Source organism: Macaca mulatta, chromosome 2, assembly GCF_049350105.2.
Source record: "Macaca mulatta isolate MMU2019108-1 chromosome 2, T2T-MMU8v2.0, whole genome shotgun sequence".
NCBI lineage: Eukaryota > Metazoa > Chordata > Mammalia > Primates > Cercopithecidae > Macaca > Macaca mulatta.
In genome coordinates this window covers 59,402,736-59,421,860 of record NC_133407.1, presented here as the reverse complement: position 1 = coordinate 59,421,860, position 19,125 = coordinate 59,402,736, and the positions used below count along the sequence as shown (strand labels likewise).

At 40.6% G+C, this 19,125-nt stretch overlaps 1 protein-coding gene and 1 long non-coding RNA gene across 4 annotated transcripts in view; one reads left to right on the top strand and one right to left on the bottom strand.

The window, feature by feature from the left end:
- The window catches only part of KCNAB1 (potassium voltage-gated channel subfamily A regulatory beta subunit 1), a 420,197-nt gene that overhangs the window by 300,445 nt on the left and 100,627 nt on the right, over window positions 1-19,125 (bottom strand). The window lies entirely within an intron of this gene.
- On the top strand, window positions 8,837-19,101 carry LOC144339438 (uncharacterized). Its single transcript, XR_013414462.1, has 3 exons — window positions 8,837-9,031; window positions 17,428-17,487; window positions 18,749-19,101. It is a non-coding gene; the product is annotated as an uncharacterized LOC144339438 (long non-coding RNA).

The window sequence follows — 19,125 nt, the reverse complement described above, 5'->3', positions numbered from 1 at the left end:
ATTCTAGTTTTAGGCAGGTCTCTGCCAGCAACCAGACACCATGGTGACAGAGCACTGGAAGCAGCCATGCCAGAGGGCAGGCAGTAGCAGCATTGGTAGACAAACAGAAGGATGCTAGGAGATGAGGCAAGAAAAGAAGAAGTCTGCAGAGTATGTTCACAGAGTTTTTAGATAAGAGGCAATGCAAAGTATCAAGTTGATGTAATCAGTAGTTTGAGGGCATGTTTGTTTTCATCAACTGTTCAGCTGCTGCAGCACCCCCAAATGGCTGTTATGTTGGCAGTTCCCTCCACGGTCATAGACTTATGGCTCCCAAATTTGTCTCATCTTCATCATCATCTGAATGCTTCTCAAAATAGGGATTCTGGACACCACTCCCAGAGACCACGATTCAATAGGTGTGGGTTGAGCTTCAGAATCCATGTTCTTGCAAATCTCCACCAGGCAATGTGACTAGGTTTGGGAGGCCTAGCTTTAAAAGAGCAAAACCGACAGGCCCTCAGTTTAGCCATGTATTCCAGAGGTGTAACTTTGCAGGAGCTGAATGGGAGTCAGCATCCAGAGCTGGTGCTCTCTTATGAAGTGAGAGATTTTCCAGCACAAAGAATCTTTTTCAAATGAGCTGAAAAGAGTTTGGCATAAGGGATGCTTTATATTTCCAACCTGGCTGATCATCAGAATCGTTATAATTATTATTGTGATTATTGTTATTGTTATTATATTTTTTTAAATTCAGAGTCCCAGGCCACACCAGAGTCTGATTTAATATGTATGGGATGAAGTCTTTGAATCTGCACTTTAACCGTCTCCAGTGGGTAGTTCAGGAACCACGAGGTTTGGGAGCAATTGCTCTAGACTGGTAGCCCTAAAACTTTAGACTTTATATACCTTTTGGGTACTAATCAAATAAGCAATGTCATAGCCCCCACCTTCAGAGATTCTGATTCTGTCGTTTGGGGAAGGACCCAGGAATTTCTATTTTTGATGAGCAACCCAAGCAGTTATCTTGCAGAGAATTCAAGGACTGTCCCTCCAGAAACACTGATCCAGAACAACCACCCATCCCATCTCTTTTGCCTCATGCCACCAAGCTAATGGTAATCTGCACCTCACAGGAACCTCTCTTTCAAAAGTAAGAAGTAAAAGAATTTACACTAATATTTCTTTAATGTATGCCACATCATGATGATGTGTTTTCACAAGCTCCAGGAAGACTTATCAAAAAGGCCAAACATTTGGGTCAGCCATGTGGGTGACCAACCTCGAGGCTTCAACTGCACTGGGTAACACTGTCACCCAGGGAAGCCGAATGTGGACTGAGTTGGGAGGGAAAGGATAATCCATTACTGAAAAGGAAAGTCAAGTTTATGGCACCTTGTCAGGTACTGCTTAGTCAAGCAGCATGAGACTATAGCCAGAAGATAGAGATGAAGGGCAAGATTTGAGAATGAAAGAGGTAGGACACAAAATAGGTGAAATGAAGGAAGAACAATGGTTGTGGTGCCAGATATCAATGAAGCAAGGTTGCTGGGTCCTCAGTCTTTTGTTGTGTAGGCCAAGTGGCACACAAGTGGATAAGCTTGATCAAAGAAGGTAAATGGCAAGCTTGAATGAGAGTAGAGAAACTGATGTGTACGAATTCAGCAGTTGCCCTTTCTACCAGCAAATAAAATTTTCTGAGGCATGACTTTGAATCTTGCACTCAAGGCTCATGGGTCAGAGTGAAACACTTAGCTGGCGAGGGATCCCCGTTCCCTCACCACAGCTATGTTACAATGTAAACATGCTGCTCTTACTCATGGCTTTTGTTTAAACCTAGAAAATTCACATTAAATGGTGCTAATATACACGAAAAGAGAGAGATCACAGACAGTTATGGTCACATTTCTTATTATAGCAAACTCTGGTATATGTTGACATTTGATGTGAGTGAAGATATCAGGAGTCTATTTTCTGGGAGAAACATTATCTCTGTATATGTCTAACTCAGCCTGCTCTGTACGTGGACCTGTGTAGCTAAATGCAACTAGAGCAAATCACACAGCCATACTGATCAGCCTCACTTTAAATTCATGACATTAATCTTTAAGAGCCCCTAGCGGTACCCAGAAATCATACTCTGCTTCCCTAGTCCTTTCATCTTCCCAGTCTTCACACGTTGTCTTCCATCTTCAAACCCTCAGGACCCAACCCATCCCCACTCCCAGCGTCGACCTCACTTCCTATTTTGCTAAGAAATAGAAGGCATAGGAAGCTTCTTCTCATCCTACATATAAATGGGTGCCCATTTCCTCTTCCTTTCACCTATTCCTATGGATGAACTGTCCTACATCTAGGTAGGGTTAAGCCTTCCGCTTATGCTCGGGCTCCCAAAGTCTCTTGGGTACTTGTGGAAATTGCTGCAGCAGTTCTCTCTTCGCCTTCTTACAGTGTCAGGTTTCCTTTCTCTACAGGGTCTTTCCCATAGGCACACAGACACATTTGCCAGAGTTGATCATGCTCTCCTCCTTCAAGCATGGTCCTCATCTGGTTTCCAGGACACTCCCTCTCCTGGTTTTCCTCCTTCCTCACTGTCTGTTCCTCTCACTGTTCAGTGCTGGTTCCTCTTCCTCTCCTCAACCCCAGCCCCTGGGGAATTCTTGGAATTCTTCTCTTCTCTGTCCACGCTCACTCTCGATGATCCACCCAGCCTCAGGATTATCAGAATCATCTATGAGCTGATGCCTCCCTCAGTTCCATCTCTAGCCCAGGTGTCTCTCGTAAACTCCAGAATCACATACCCAACAGCTTATGTGACATCTCTGCTTGGGGATATAATGGTCATTTCTAGTTTTACAAGTCCAAACTGAGCTCCTGCTCTTACTCCAGCTCTTTTCCCACAGTCTTCTTTCCTCAAGAAAAGGCAGTGCCACTCTTCCAGCATGTCAGGCTCCAAACTCTGGAGCCATCCTCGACACCTCTTTTTCGTTAATTCCTCAGATTCAATCTATGAGCAAGTCTTCCCAGCTCTTTCTTCAAGAGAGATCCAGAGCCTGACCACTCCTCACTGTCTCCACTATACTTCCCCTGCCTGAGCCACCTCATTCTGCATCTGAATGGCAGCAGGAGCTTAATAACAGGCCTCTCTGCTTTTGCCCTTGCTGGTCCTCATCCAAACTTGAGCCCCGTATGCTAAAACACTCTACTCATGCCTTCTCATCTCACTATGAGAGAAAGCAAGAGCCCTTAGAATGGCCTCCAAGGCTCTACTCAACCTGGCCTCTATCACCCCATTTGTATTGTTTCTTACTTCCTGCCCTCACCCTCCAGCCTCACCTACCTCATTGCTGGTCCTTCAATTCATTGGACACACTCCTGTTTCCAGGGACCTCTGTGTGGCTCGTTTCCTATCTCCTTTGGGTCTTTATTTAGACAGCTCCTTCTCAGCGAGACCTTCCCGGACAGCCCTATTTATAATTGCAGCCCCTTGTTCTCCCATATCCTCCATTCTGGTTTTATTTTTCTTCTTCTTGGTGCTTACCAATATCTAATATGTTACATATTTAGATTGTTATAATGACAATGATTATTATTTTCTGTACTCTCGGCCACTCACAAAAGCTCCACAGGAGCAAAGACACTTATCTGTTTTATTCATTCCCATTTGTGCCCCAAATGGTGTCTAAAACAGTACCTGGCAGATTTCAGTGCAGAACTATTACTTTTTGAAAGAATCTGAGAGTTGGGCCTTGAGATTTCATACTTCTGCAAGGCATAGACCATCCTCTAGAAGAGGTATAATAATCCACAGGTATAATAATCCAAGGTATCATAATCCACATGGCCTCTTAGCTCAAGGAAAGGAATTTAGAAAGGAAGGAAAAAAATGAAAGAAAACTTTCTCTACTATTTCTGTGTTTTTCTGAAAATTGAATAGTTTTATGTTCTGATTTTATTTTTAGAATGGTGACTAAGGTATTTCAGTATTTCTATATTACTATCAGCCCTTCATTCTTTCCAAATGGTTTATAAAAACTTAATAATACATTTTATTTTAAAAATCACAGTCACAGATTAAAATTCTATATGCTTGGGGAAAATATTATTGTCTCACTTTGGAGTGAAAAACCACCTTTGCATTTTTGCCTTGTGGACATCCACAAAGATAGGAAGAGTAATTCTATGCCTTCATCTGGCGTGGGCTTCTGTGCATTGATTAGTAGTAAAAGTTCTGGCCACATCCTTGCCCTCTTGGCCAAGCCTGAGTTTAGCTGGGAAATTGTGTTTATTCTTATAGATCAAGAAACAAAAAACTAATTGGCCTCCTTGCACAAAAGCATCAGGACAGAAGCAAATAAAAGCCTGTCTAAAGGTCTAGCTCCCTGGACTTTGAAATCCAAAACAGAAGTACAAGTAAGTATCTGGTATTTCTTTGTTGAAGGGCAAATTAACATTTGTCAGAATTCACTATAGTTTGATCTACATTTTAGCTTCATTTTCATATGTTCACCACCCATGTAAAACAAATCTACATTTCTACTTAACCAATGGGGGTGAGAGTCTGTATGAAGGGAGGGGTTAAGAGGCAAATTATTAATCTAACTTCCTTTTCTCAGGTGGCTAATGCTTGCTATTACTTTCTAAGTAATACTATTTAGATAGTTTTTAGATATTTAGACAGCTGAAGAAGTGTTTGATGTTGAGTAAGGGATACATGGGAAAATAACGTTAGATTCAAAAACAATATAATTTGTAATGTTGATGAAAAGAGTCAAACTCTGTAAAATATGAGAAGAGATTTATTCTGTGCCAAATACGAATCACCATGGCCCATGACACAGCCCTCAGCCTGAGAACATGTGCCCAGGGTGGTCGGGGTACAGCTTGGTTTTATACATTTTAGGAAGGCATGAGACATCAATCAAATATAAGAAATACATTGATTTGATTCAGAAAGGCAGGAGAACTCAAAGTACAGGCTTCTAGGCTATAGGTAAATTTAAACACTTTCTGGTTGGCAATTGGTTGAGTTTATCTGAAGACCTGGGATTAATGGAAAGGCATGTCTGGTTAAGGTAAAGGATTGTGGAGACCAAGTTTTATTGTGCAGAGGAATCACTCAGGTAGTAGACTTCAGAGAGCCGGTTGTAAAACGTTTCTTTTCAGACCTAAAAGGGTGCCTACCTCTTAGTTGATTATCTCCTGGAGCTGGGAAAGAAGGAAGGAAGGGAGGGAGGGAAGGAAGAAGGAAGGGAGGGGAGAGGATGGGAGCCGAGGGGAGGGGAGGGGAGGTAGATGATTCTCTACAGAATGTGGATTTTTCCCAGAAGAGACTTCGTAGGGCAATTTCAAGGCATGGCAAGGAAATACATTTTGGGGTAAAACATTTTTTATTTTCTTCCTTGTTATGCCAGAGTCAGATTGGAAAGTAAGTCATGATATACAGTCAAATAAAACCCATCTGATGAGAATTTATGGTTTGTAGGGCATGACTCCCCAGACCCCTTAGATAGGAGTTTGGGCAAAATAAAGAATCAGAGCTTAGTCCTCATTAATATACAGGAAAAGAAAAGTAATCATATGTGATTACAAGTAATCCCAGCTTAACTGTGGTCAAAATGATGCAGGTCTTGAATATTGCTGTAATCAAACTGAAGATAAATCTGTAAGAGGAGGATGGGAAGGGTACACCTGTGCACCAGAGCAAGAGGAGGAAAGAAAGCTATCATACCCCAAATCATCAACACAGAAGCCACAAACAGACCTGTCTAAGAGTAAAAGGCAGTTTTCTCCAGAAGAAAGAAAAGAGGGAGGCTGAAGACTGTTTCTCCCAACAGATCCTCAGGATTTGCTGACTCTCTAAAGTGGGTGCATACAATTTTAATGCTAACTGTTTGTGAAAGTAAACAAACCTTTTCACTGATATATACATACAGAAGATACACAATCATACGTAATTCTCACAAACACATCCTGTGTCTACTACTTAGATCACAGAGGTTCTGACTTCTTAAGAAAAACCACTCCCTGCATTCGTATTATTTATCTCATTATCCTTCTTGTTTACTTCATAGCACAAGCTGTATGTGTATATTTATTTGGATGTTGACATCTTTGTTCTCTCTCTCCCTCTTGTATGTAAATTCCACAAGAAAAGCTCCTTGTCTTTATTAATTGTTTTATACCCAACGTCACTGTGTATTACATACAACACTCTATCTCTGAATAAATGCAGCCATATGTTGCTTAGTAACAGAGACACATTCTGAGAAATGTTAGTCAATTTGTCATTGTGTAAACATCATAGAGTGCACTTAAACAGACCTAAATGGCATAGCCCACTACACACCTAGGCTATATGGTACATCTCAAGGCTCCTAGACTACAAACCTGTGCAGCATGTTACTCTACTGAATACTGTAGGCAATTGTAACACAGTGGTATTTGTGTATCTAAACATAAAAAGGTACAGCGCAAATATAATCTTATGAAAGCATGATCATATATGTAGTCTGTCATTCACTGAAATGTCATTGTGTGGTACATGACTGTATTGTTAAATGAATACATAAATGAACATAAGGCCACAAATATGATAAAAATGGTACAGCCATTAAGAAACTTAAAACTGGATGATAACAATTCTAGGTATTGTTTTGCCTTATGCTCTTTGGATGTCAAGCTTAGGTAATAAAGAATAAGCCTGTGAGCTTATCTTTACAAGTAGAACATTCAGCACCAGGCCTGAAACATAATGAAACAATCAATAAATATGTGTTAGATGTCTAACTAAATGTTTTCCCATACTATACCAACTATTGCAGTTTGGGATACAGGTTCTTCCTACATTGGAATGTGGTCTTCTCTTTAAAAAAAAAAAAAAAAGTTTAAAATTATAACTGCAGGGTTTTCAATATCTTGCCACCCAAATAAATACCTCTAGGCACAGCTGCTATTTACCAACACCCAACTGGAGAGGAAGCGAGGAATTAGCACAGTCAAAACTGGAAGGTCTTTGATACATTTCTGTGTTAATCCATTGTCTCTCTTCTCTGTACCCCTCTCTATACCCCTCATTTAAGACTTCTAGTGCCTACTGCTTTTCTGAGCCCATCTTCTTACCAGATTAGGAAATGACTCTACATCATTTTACTCCTCCACTGATTATACTTCAGGATGAATAAGTGTTGTCCTTTCCATTAATGCATCCAACATAATTGTGTCCCATCTTTTATCTGTAACCATATGATATGGTTTAAATTTGGGTCCCTGCCCAAATCTCATGTCAAATTGTAATCCCCAACATTGGAGGAGGGGCCTGGTGGGAGGATATTGGATCAAGGGGGCAGATTTATCGTTTGCTGTTCTCATGACAATGAGTGAATTTTCACAGATCTGTGAGGTGTGTAGCACCTCTCCCCACTGTCTTCCTCCTGCTCTGGCCATGTAAGCTGTGCCTGCCTTCCCTTTACCTTCCACCAAAATTGTAAGTTTCCCAAGGCCTCCCCACCCATGCTTCCTGTACAGCCTGCAGAACCATGAGCCAATTAAACCTCTTTTCTTTACAAATTATTCAGTCTCAGGTGTTTCTTTATAGCAGTGTGAGAATGAACTAATACACCATAGAAAGAAAAATAGTCTTGTTCTTTTTAAAACAGAATCTCAAACCTCTCCCTCAAAAAGACTGTGTTCAGGGCTGAGACCCCTCAGAGGCTCCCGTTTACACACACAGAAGAGGCAAATGGTGCCTCTGGGGTATGTCTAGTGCCTTCTCCCCAAACTCCACGCTAGAACAACACCTTCTTTCTGTGTAGACCCTAGTCTCCGCTGGGGTTCAGTTATGCCATGGAACTCAGAGGCCGGTTTCCCCAGAATCTTGACAGTAGGAAATAACTAGCCTGCAAAGGGCCATGTGGGCATAGACAGAAAACTGGTCCCAGTGGGAGGAAATAGTGTGGTCAGAAGAGGACAGCGATCCTGAGAATCACATGGTGGCTGTCACTGAGATTTTTCTCCGATCTATCCCCCATTGACTCCAACCTAGGTCAAGGGTAAGAAAGGCCTGGAACTCCACCTGAGCAAGCTATTTCACTTAAGACACTGTAAACCTTTGGAGCCTTTCAGTGGAGAGCAACACGAGAAGGAGAGGTGCCCTCCCCACTTCCCACCTCCGAGCTCTAGCGCACCTGCAGCAGTCCCCAGTGGAGCATGATAGAACCCCGAAGAGGTAGGCTGGCGAGGAGGAAGAAACAGCAGACGCTGTGTGAAGGCTGACCAGCCTTGCTTTTGACCACACATGAGATACAGGGACTTCCAGAAATGCTTGAGGAAACAACACAGAGCTGTAACAGTCAAATGGAGGCAAAACCGTCAACTGCTGCTCCTATGTTCAAAGCATATGGTGGGGCTATGGACAAGAAGTGTGTGGCTTTTTGTGAATTACAACATCTAAGGTTTCAGCTACATCCCACCTCCTAACCAGCACTTGCTTCTTTTCTCCTCTCACCTTCACCTGAAGACTGTGCACTATCTGAGGGCAAGGACAGCATCTGACTTCCCACCGACACAGTCACTGCCAAGGGGAGGGGCTCAATATAGATGTGTGGAATGGAATGAATGAACAGAGGAATGAAATTGAACAATTAGGTACACGAAATTATTGTGCAAAATTTTAAGGTGGAAGACATTTCTGATGTTTACTTTCAACGTATGCAAAAAGAAGGTAAGTTTAAAACTGGATCCTACCAGTTACCTGCTCTCTCCTCTAGGATTCCGCTGCTAAATGTGCAGATAATTCCCATATTCATTGCTGACTCAGTGTCTCTTTCTGACCTTGTATTGATGACATGGCAGAAAGGGCTGGAGGAGGAAAAGCCATGTCTAAGCAGAACAGCTCTGTACAAGGAGGTCCCTCCTTAAGCACAGTTTGCCTAAACAGCTCTGAACCGGGATGGTGTCCTAAAAGGGCATTTCTGGGATTTGGGGTGAGAACTTACCACTGTGCCTGCTAGTGGGAGCCTTGCGCCTGTTACATGAAGAGGAGAATCATTTGGTGAGTGACTGGGGTTTATGTTTAAGCGTCCCTGTTTACTAACTGCATGAGCAGGAACAAATTTCCTAACTGAGTCTCATTTGCCTTCTTTCCTGAAATACAATAATGTCGACTTTACCTACATCACCTATTGTTGAATCAAACAAGAGAATCATATACTAATTTGCATATAAAAATAGTACACACACACTGGATTCAGACTATCCTGAGAAAAGACAATTCTCACTGAAATTGGAGAGAAATCTTTTTTAGTTGCTTGGAATTGTCCCACTTTGTTGCAACATTGATTGTGATTCCAAACACTTTTCTTTCTAAGTCAAACTTTCAGGGCCAATTAAACACCTTTGAGAACAATGTCCTTTGTCTTCGCTTTTTAAATTAGTTTCATTCTTGCAAATGGCCAGTCATTCCAGTACTAAATCAAAACGAGTTCATGTTGTAAAAGAATAAAAAAGAACTTTTTCCTTGCATTAGTTACTGATCAGCGGAATAATGGCCTACATTTGTTCACACAAAGACCTAATGGATAACTTTTTAAAAACAACATTGTGACCAAGAAGTACTGAGATTTAGAAACCATTCAATATTATAGAATAGAATAACCCAAAAGCACTTAATCATCCTGTAGCTTTGTAAAAAATCTATAGTTGGAATTCACTCTTCATATGCTTTTATTTCTATGCAATCCCTACAAGCTCCGGGCTCCGTGTTTTTTACTTTTAGTAAATGTTTATCCCTTATGTCTGTGTCATAGTCCACCACGGTTTGATTTGCCCCAAAGTCAAAATCCTCTCTTGATCATTGTGCACAGAATTAATCAAGACTGACAGGACTATGAATGGTGCTTATCACTTACACAAGAGAGAGGAGGAGGGCTGGGCTTGGCTGCGGGGTGTTTTCTGAAACTGGAATAAAAGGATCACCACTAAAACATGGAAAGTTGTTCATAAGCTTTGCAGATGAGCTTTTCTTTTCTTTTTTCCTTTTTTTGATTTCAATAGGTTTTTGGGGAACAGGTGGTGTTTGGTTACATGAATAAGTTCTTTAGTGGTGATTTCTGAGATTTTTGTCTGTTAACTCTGCTGATATTTCTTTTGCTGTGCAGGAGCTTTTTAGTTTAATTAAGCCCCATCTATTTCTCTTTGTTTTTGGTGCATTTGCTTTTGGGTTCTTGGTCATGAAGTCTTGCCTAAGCCAATGTCTAGAGGGGGTTTTTGATGTTATCTTCTAGAATCTTTATGGTTTCAGATCTTAGATTTAAGTCTTTGATCCATCTTGAGTTGATTTTTGTATAAGGTGAGAGATGGGGATCTAGTTTCATTCTTCTAACATGTGGCTAGCCAATTATCCCAGCACCATTTGTTGAATAGGGTATCCTTTCCCCACTTTGTGTTTTTATTTGCTTTGTCAAAGATCAGTTGACTGTATTTGGCTTTATTTCTGGGTTCTCTATTCTGTTCCACTGGTCTACGTGCCAATTTTTATACCAGTATCATGCTCTTTTGGTGACTGTGGCCTTACAGTATAGTTTGAAGTCAGGTAATGTGATGCCCCTAGATTTGGTCCTTTTGCTTAGTCTTGCTTTGGCTCCGTGGGCTCTTTTTCGGTTCCACATGAATTTTTGGATTTTTTTTCTAGTTCTATGAGAAATGATGGTGGTGTTTTGATGGGAATTGCGTTGAATTTGTAGATTGCTTTTGGCAGTATGGTCATTTTCGTAATACTGAATCCATGAGCATGGGATGTGTTTCCATTTGTGTGTCATCCATGTTTTCTTTCAGCAGTGTTTTGTAATTTTCCTTGTAGAGGTCTTTCATGTCCTTGGTTAGGTATATTCCTATGTATTTTATTATTATTATTATTTTTTGCAGCTATTGTGAAAGGAGTTGAATTCTTGATTTGATTCTCAGTTTGGTCGCTGTTGGTATATAGCAGAACTACTGATTTGTGTGCATTAATTTTGTATCCTGAAACTTTGCTGAATACATTTCCCAGTTCTAGGAGCTTTCTGGATGAGTCTTTAGATTTTTCTAGGTGTACAATCATATCAGCAGCAAACAGTGACAGTTTGACCTCCTCTTTACCAATTTGGATGCCCTTTATTTCTTTCTCTTGTCTGATTGCTCTGGCTAGGACTACCAGTACTAGGTGTTGAGTAGAAGTGGTGAAAGTGGGCATCCTTGTCTAGTTCCAGTTCTCAGGGTGAATGCTTTCAAATCTTCCCTGTTCAGTATCATATTGGTTGTGGGTTTGTCATAGATGGCTTTTATTACCTTAACATATGTCCCTTCCATGCCGATTTTGCTGAGGATTTTAATCATAAAGGGATGTTGGATTTTTGTCAAATGCTTTTTTTGCATCTATTGAGATGATCATGTGATTTTTGTTTTTAATTTTGTTTGTGTGGTGTATCACATTTGTTGACTTGTATATGTTAAACCATCCCTGCATCCCTGGTTTGAAACCCACTTGATCATGGTAAATTATCTTTTCGATATGTTGTTGAACTTGGTTCACTAGCATTTTCTTTGAGGATTTTTGCACCTATGTTTATCAGGAATATTGGTCGGCAGTTTTCTTTTTTTGTTATATCCTTCCCTGGTTTTGGTATTAGGGTGATTCTGGCTTCATAGAATGATTTAGGGAGGATTTCCTCTTTCTCTATCTTTTGGAATAGTGTCAATAGGATTGGTACGAATTCTTCTTTGAATGTCTGATAGAATTCAGCTGTGATTTGGTCTGGTCCTTAACTTTTTTTTGTTGACAATTGTTAAATTACCATTTCAATCTCACTGCTTGTTATTGTTATGTTCACAGATTCCATATCTTCCTCATTTAATCTAGGAGGGTTGTTTCTCCAGGAATTTTTCCATCTCCTCTAGGTTTTCTAATTTATGCATGTAAATGTGTTCATAGCAGCCTTGAATAATCTTTTGTATTTATGTAGTATGAGCTGTAATATCCCCCGCTTCATTTCCATTGGAGCTTATTTGGATCTTCTTTCTTCTTGGTTAATCTCTCTAATGGTCTATCAATTTTATTTATCTTTTCAAAGAATCAGCTTTCTGTTTAATTTACTTTTTGTATTTGTGTTGTTTGTTTCAATTTCATTTAGTTCTGCTCTGATCATCGTTATTTCTTTTCTTTTTTTTCTTTTCTTTTCTTTTCTTTTCTGCTGGGTTTGGGTTTGAATTGTCCTTGTTTCTCCAGTTCTGTGAGGTAAGAACTTAGATTGTCTAATTGTGCTCTTTTAGACTTTTTGATGTAGGCATCTAATGCTGTGAACTTTCCTCTTAGCACTGCTTTTGCTCTATGCCAGAGGTTTTGACAGGTTTTGTCACTATTATCATTCAGTTCAAAGAATTTTTTTTTTTTTTTTTTTTTTTTTTTTGAGACGGAGTCTCGCTCTGTCCCCCTGGCTGGAGTGTAGTGGCGCGATCTCGGCAAGCTGTAAGCTCCGCCTCCCGGGATCATGCCATTCTCCTGCCTCAGCCTCTTGAGTAGCTGGGACTACAGGTACCCACCACCGCACCCGGCTAATTTTTTTGTATCTTTAGTAGAGATGGGGTTTCACTGTGTTAGCCAGGATGGTCTTGATCTCCTGACCTTGTGATCCACCCACCTCGGCCTCCCAAAGTGCTGGGATTACAGGTGTGAGCTACCGCGCCCGGCCCAAAGAATTTTTTAGTTCCCATCTTGATTTCATTGTTGACCCAACAATCATTCAGGATCAGGTTATTTAATTTCCATATATTTGCATGGTTTTGAGGGTTCCCTTTGGAGTTGATTTCCAATTTTATTCCACTGTAGTCTGAGAGAGTACTTGATGAAATTTCAATTTTCTTAAATTTGCTGAGACTTGTTTTGTGACCTATAATATTATCTATCTTGGAGAATGTTCCATGTGCTAATGAATAGAATGTACACTCTGCAGTTGTTGGGTAGAATGTTCTGTAAATATACCTGTTAAATCAATTTGTTGTAGGGCATAGTTTAAGTCCATTGTTTCTCTATTGACTTTCTGTCTTGATGACCTGTCTAGTGCTGTCAGTGGAGTGTTAGAGTCCCCCACTATTATAGTGTTGCTATCTAGCTCATTTCTTATAGTAATAATTGTTTTATAAATTTTGGAGCTCCAGTGTTAGATGCATATATATTTAGAATTGTGATATTTTCTTACTGGACTAGTTCTTTTATCATTATACAGTACTCCCTTTGTCTTTTTTAACTGATGTTGCTTTAAAGTTTGCTTTGTCTGATGGAAGAGTAGCTATTCCTGCTCACTTTTAGTGTCCATTTGCAGGGAATATCATCTTCCTACCCTCCTCCCTTCACCTTAAGTTTATATGAGTCCTTATGTGTTAGGTGAATCTACAGGAGATAGCAGAAATTTGGTAGGTGAATTCTTATCCATTCTGCCACTCTGTATCTTTTAAGTGGAGCATTTTAGGCCATTTACATTCAATGTTGATATTGAAATGTGAGGTACTATTCTATTCATCATGCTTTTTGTTGCCTGAATACCTTGTTTTGTTTTGTTTTTTCATTGTGTTACTGTTATATAGGTCCTGTGAGAATTATGCTTTAAGGAGATGCTATTCTGATATATTTTGAGGATTTGTTTCAAGATTTAGTGCTTCTTCTAGCAGTTCTTACAGTGCTGGCTTGGTAATGGCAAATTCTCTCAGTATTTGTTTGCCTGGAAAAGACTGTATCTTTCCTTCATTTATGAAGCTTAGTTTTGCTGGACACAAAACTCTTTTTTCTTTTTTTTTTTGAGCTGGAGTTTTGCTCTTGTCGTCCAGGCTGGAGTGCAATATCTCAGTCTCGGCTCACTGCAACCTCTGCCTCCAAGATTCAAACAATTCTTTCACCTCAGCCTCCCAAGTAGCTGGGATTACAGGCACCCACCACCATGTCCGGCTAATTTTTGTATTTTTAGTGGAGACGGGGTTTTACCATATTGACCAGGTCTCAAATTCCTAACCTCAGGTGATCCACCCGCCTCGGCCTCCCAAAGTGCTGGGATTACAGGCATGAGCCTCTACCAGGCCTAGCCACAAAATTCTTGACCGATAATTATTTTGATGAAGAAGGCTAAAGATAGGACCCCAATCCCTTCTATGGTTTCTGCTGACAAATCTGCTGTTAATCTGATAGGTTTTCCTTTATAGGTTACCTGATGCTTTTCCCTCACAGCTCTTAAGATTCTTTCCTTCAATATCGTGTCATTAATTTAGATTCAATGCTATCCCCATCAAGCTACCACTGACTTTCTTCACAGAATTGGAAAAAAACTACTTTAAAGTTCATATGGAAACAAAAAAGAGCCCACATTGCCAAGACAATCCTAAGCAAAAAAAACAAAGCTAGAGGCATCACGCTACCTGACTTCAAACTATACTACAAGGCTACAGTAACCAAAACAGCATGGTACTGGTACCAAAACAGAGATATAGACCAATGGAACAGAACAGAGCCCTCAGAAATAACACCACACATGTGCAACCATCTGATCTTTGACAAAACTGACAAAAACAAGAAATGGGGAAATGATTCCCTATTTAATAAATGGTGCTGGGAAAACTGGCTATCCATATGTAGAAAGCTGAAACTGGATCCCTTCCTTACACCTTATACAAAAATTAATTCAATATGGATTAAAGACTTAAATGTAAGACCTAACACCATAAAAACCCTAGAAGAAAACCTAGGCAATACCATTGAGGACATAGGCATGGGCAAAGACTTTATGACTAAAACATCAAAAGCAATGGCAACAAAAGCCAAAATAGACAAATGGGATCTAATTAAAGAGCTTCTGCACAGCAAAAGAAACTATCATCAGAGTGCACAGGCAACCTACAGAATGGGAGAAACTCTTTGCAATCTACCCATCTGACAAAGAGCTAATATCCAGAATCTATAAAGAACTTAAACAAATTTAAAAGAAAAAATCAAACAACCCCATCAAAAAGTGGGCAAAGGATATGAACAGACCCTTCTCAAAAGAAGACATTTATGCAGCCAACAGATACATGAAAAAATGCTCATCATCACTGGTCATCAGAGAAATGCAAATCAAAACCACAATGAGATACCATCTCACACCAGTTACAATGGCGATCATTAAAAAGTCAGGAAACAACAGATGCTGGAGAGGATGTGGAGAAATAGGGATGCTTTTACACTGGTGGTGTGAATATATATTAGTTCAATCATTGTGGAAGACAGTGTGGCAATTCCTCAAGGAAACTAGAAATACCATTTGACCCAGTAATCCCATTACTGAGTATATACCCAAATGATTATAAATCATGCTACTATAAGGACATATGCATGCGTATATTTATTACAGCACTATTCACAATAGCAAAGACTTGGAATGAACCCAAATGTCCATCAATGATTGACTGGATAAAGAAATTGCGGCACATATACACCATGGAATACTATGCACCCATGAAAAAGGATGAGTTCATGTCCTCTGCAGGGACATGGATGAAGCTGGAAACCATCATTCTAAGCAAACTATCACAAGGATAGAAAACCAAACACCACATATTCTCATTCATAGGTGGGAGTTGAACAATGAGAACACATGGACACAAGGCGGTGAACATCACACACTGGGGTCTGTCAGGGGGTTAGGGGCTGGGGGAGGGATAGTATTAGGAGAAATAACTAATGTAAATGACAAATTGATGGGTGCAGCAAACCACCATGACACAGATATACCTATGTAACAAACCTGCATGTTGTTCACATGTATCCTAGAACTTAAATAATAATAACAATAAAAAGATTATTTCCTTCATTTTTGACTTTAGATAACCTGAGGACTATGTGCCCAGGTGATGACATTTTTGTGATGAATTTCTCACATGTTTTTTGAGCTTCTTGGATTTGCATGTCTAGATCTCTAGCAAGGCTGGGAAGTTTTCCTCAATTATTCCCTCAAATATGTTTTCCAAACTTTTAGATTCCTCTTTCTCGGGAACACCAATTATTCTTAGTTTTGGACATTTAACATAGTCCTAAATTTCTTGGAGGTTTTGCTCATTTTTAAAATTATTTTTTCTTTGTCTTTGATGGATTGGGTTAATTCAAAAACCTTGTCTTCAAGCTCTGAACTTCTTTCTTCTGCTTGTTTGATTCTATGCTGAGAATTTCCAGTGCATTTTGCATTTCTCTAAATGTGTCCTTGATTTCCAGAAATTGTGACTCTTTTTTATTTATGTTCTCTATTTCACTGAAGAAGTTTCCTTTCATACCCTGTATCATGTTTTTGATTTTTTTTAAGCTGGACTTCACCTTTGTCTGGGGCCTCCTTGGTTAGCCTAGTAATTGACCTTCTGAATCCTTTTTCTGGCAATTAAGAGATTTTTTTCTTGGTTTGGATCCATTGCTGGTGAGCTGGTATGATCTTTTCGGTGTGTAAAGATCCTTGTTTTGTCATATTACCAGAATTGTTTTTCCGATTCCTTCTCATTTGGGTAGACTGTCAGAGGGAAGACCTGGGATTCAAGGGCTGCTGTTCAGGTTCTTTTGTCCCACAGAGTGCTCCCTTGATGTGGTGTTCTTCCCCTTCCCCTAGGAATGGGGCTTCCTGAGAGTCAAACTGCAGTGATTTTTTTTATTTTTTGCTGTTCTGAGTCTAGCCACCCTGCAGAGCTACGGGACTCCAGGCTGGTACTGGAGAGTGTCTGCAAAGAGTCCTGTGATGTGATCCATCTTCAGGTCTTGCAGCCATGGATACCAGCACCTGCTTCAGTGGAGGTAGCAGGGGAGTGATGTGGACTCTGTAAGTGTCCTTGGTTATGTTGTTGTTTAGTGTGCTGGTTTTCTGTTTGTTGGCCTCCAGACAGGAGGTAACGCTTTTAAGAGCGCATCAGCCACAGTCCTATAGGGAGGATGCAAACTTACCCTAGGACACCTGGTTAAGTATTCAGGTTTCTCAGGTGGTAGGCAGGGCTACAGAGCTCCCAAGAGATTATAACTTTTGTCTTCAGCTACCAGGGCAGGTAGAGGAGGACCACCAGTTAGGGGCTTGGATAGGCATGTCTGATCTCAGCCTCTCCTTTGGCAGGGCTTGCTGTGGCTGCTGTGGGGGATGGCAGTGTGGTTGCCTGTCCAGTGGAGTTATATTCGCAGGGGGATTATGGCTGCCTCTGCTGAGTCATACAGGTCATCAGGGAAGTGGGGAAAAGCCGGCAGTCATTGGCCTCACCCCACTGTCACATAGCCCACAGTCCTAAAGGCCGGTCTACCACTCCCACTGTGCCCCCACAACAGCACTGAGTCTGGCAACCGGTAACCAGGGCTGAGAACTTGCCCCAGACCACGAGCCTCTCTGTCAAGAAAGCACGTCAATTCACAGTTTTCCCGCATCTCAGGGATCCTGCAGCAGTGATTCTGTCCCTTCAAAGGGTCTGTGGATTCTCTCAGCTTTTCTGGTATGTTCCTGTGGTAGTTCCTGGAGCAGCTTTATGATGTGACTCTCCACATACCACTCAGTCCATCGGAGTGGGAGTTATAAGCTAGTCCTTCCTCCTATTTGCCATCTTAATCTCTAGACTGGAGATTTTCAATGCCTGATACTGGCATTACCTGCTCCAAGTAACCGGAGGTACACAACTCCCTGTTGTAAATGGGACATTATAACCAGATTGTTTCCAGAGACACAAAAATGGGTATTTGCCATCCCCTGGAGGGAGGCACAGGCATGTTAAATAACGAGCATTCTTTCTATATCAATAATAAACACCAAAGCAGCTCTGAGATTTGTACGTTTTTAAAATGACAAGAAGAAAATAAGCTCTATAGTCTCTACACCCCTGGAACTCAAGTAAGAAAAGAGTTCCTGATTTTCTTTGTTCATACTAAACCATAGTGGAAATGCAATGATTTCAAAAGAACAAAAATGTCTGACAGTGAATGAGCTCATCAGGACAGGCTCTTTTTACTCAGGTCTTCAAAAAGTCTTTTTTTTTTTTTTTTTTTTTTTTGAGACGGAGTCTCACTCTGTTGCCGAGGCTGGAGTGCAGTGGCGCCATCTCGGCTCACTGCAAGCTCTGCCTCCCGGGTTCAGGCCATTCTCCTGCCTCAGCCTCCCGAGTAGCTGGGACTACAGGCACCTGCTACCACGCCTGGCTAATTTTCTTTTTTTTTTTTTTGTATTTTTTTAGTAGAGATGGGGTTTCACTTTGTTAGCCAGGATGGTCTCGATCTCCTGACCTTGTGATCCACCTGCCTCAGCCTCCCAAAGTGCTGGGATTACAGGTGTAAGCCACCATGCCCGGCCAAGAAAGTTATTTTTAAAACTAGGGAAATAAATTTTGTTCGTATATCACTCTAGTTTCCTGACTGCATGTCTCAAAACATAATGTTACATGAAACTTTAAATCATACTAACTTTGTTGTTGCTGTTGTTAACATATTTGGAAAAGAGAGGCCAAAGTAATAATAATCATGTCACCCAAATTAATAGCACAACATCTGGGTTGCAACTTTTACAGCTTCATCAGAACTGGAACCAGATGCACATTATCTTTGCTGACTCTGAACAATATTATTATACTTTCCCTGAACATAGCAATGGAGTCTGTTTGACGTGCAGGAATCTGCAGCATCATTACCTTGGGTGTAAAATGCTGTTTTCATGCCTTTGGCAAACATCAGTCACCTGGCCTTGACACTCTAATTTCATCTCTACAGCTTGCCTTGCCATTGTCAACAAATGGTAGTGATTACACTCACAAGGTTCCACTCTGGTTGAAAACAAAATAAGCCTCTGAACGAATAAACATGTGCTCCTCCAGGTTCATCATGTAAAATCTAAAATCACTTTATACTGGGGATGCTGATGGAAAGAATTCAGGTGCTGGACAAACAGATGTGGGCTTAAACTCTGCTCCACCACCCTCATGCTGGGCAACTGGCCGCAGTTTTCTCAATTTCTTTGAGAGTCAATTTCCACATCTGTCAAGCAGGGCTAAAACTACCTAATTTGTCCAAAAGTAGGGAATTTAAAGGAGAAAGTGAGTTAAAAACCCAGTGTCTGGCACTAAGAAGGGACTACTGAATGTTACTCT